The following is a 1148-nucleotide window of genomic DNA, read 5'->3' on the forward strand; positions in this document are numbered from 1 at the left end:
CGTGAGTGTGACTTCGTGATTGACTGTGAGACTTTAGTCTCGCTAGCCAGACCATTCCCCAGCCTACAGCCATTTCCGTCCACCCCAATGACTGTAGGCTGGGGAATGGTCTGGCTATAGCGAGACTAATCAGACTAATCAGGCTCAGCATCACTAGAAGTAGAAGTATCACAAGGAAGATCATAATCATTAGTCTCTAACTCTGTGAAATCAACTGACACTAGATCTGGCTCATCTATAGAAATTTCAGGTAGTAAATTTTGTGTGCAGCTGCCATTAACACAACTGATGATTTATGACAAGCAGTACTTGCTTATTTATAGATCTATACATGTTAGTTATTAACCTTACTTCTTTCAATAAGGTCATCATCATTGGTATTTCTTTTTTTCTGGTTTAGGAGGCAAGAAAGAAAGGAAAGTTGCTTGACGCTTGGTTGCCATTGCAAGAAATGATTACAAAATTAACATTCAAAATATTCATGAAAAGTTAATTTTAATAACAATAATAATTAATTTTAATGATTATGATGACTTCCTTTTCCTGTCAAAACTTCAGGGTGGGCATGCGCATTGCCCCTTAATATGCCCACCCCTGGAACCGCCTATGGTTTCAGGTGCTTGTTTCCACTGTAAGGATTTAAAATGGCTGACACAAAAATCATATTAAATTCTATAACTTGTAAAATAGAATGAATGCAATTACAGTTACATGGTAGCTTATTAGTATTATATATATCTGTTATTCTGCAAACGTTTCATTGTTGTAGGAGAAAAGGGAAAATTTTTCTAAGGTATTAAAGGTCCCAGCAAGTAGCCTAGCTATGTGTTTGTGTGTGTTTAGCATTGTTGTATCCATTAGTATAGCTTATAATTCTTGATATATATGTAAATTGTAGCTATTGCAGTGGTTTTCAACTTTCTTAATACCGTAGGTCGGGATATATTCGCGGCTGCTTATTTTCGCGATTTTTCCCCGCGCTCAGCAATTACCATGGTTACCAGATGCAATTTTAATTGAAAAGGCCGCGATATTAAGAGCAAAGGACTCTGTTGCAGTGTTCTTGGGTTGTTGTTCTTCTTGTTTTTACTAATCTTGGGTCTCTTTGGAGCTGTTTTAACCAGAACTACTCTCCTCACTCTGCCTCG

At 37.3% G+C, this 1148-nt stretch overlaps 1 long non-coding RNA gene across 1 annotated transcript; it reads left to right on the forward strand.

The window, feature by feature from the left end:
- Window positions 1-6: 6 nt before the first annotated feature.
- On the forward strand, window positions 7-521 carry LOC109581899 (uncharacterized). The gene is made up of 2 exons (XR_002184819.1): window positions 7-333; window positions 401-521. It is a non-coding gene; the product is annotated as an uncharacterized LOC109581899 (long non-coding RNA).
- Window positions 522-1148: the final 627 nt, after the last annotated feature.

The sequence above is a fragment of the Amphimedon queenslandica genome, unplaced genomic scaffold (assembly GCF_000090795.2).
Source record: "Amphimedon queenslandica unplaced genomic scaffold, v1.1 AMPQUscaffold_13412, whole genome shotgun sequence".
Lineage (NCBI taxonomy): Eukaryota > Metazoa > Porifera > Demospongiae > Haplosclerida > Niphatidae > Amphimedon > Amphimedon queenslandica.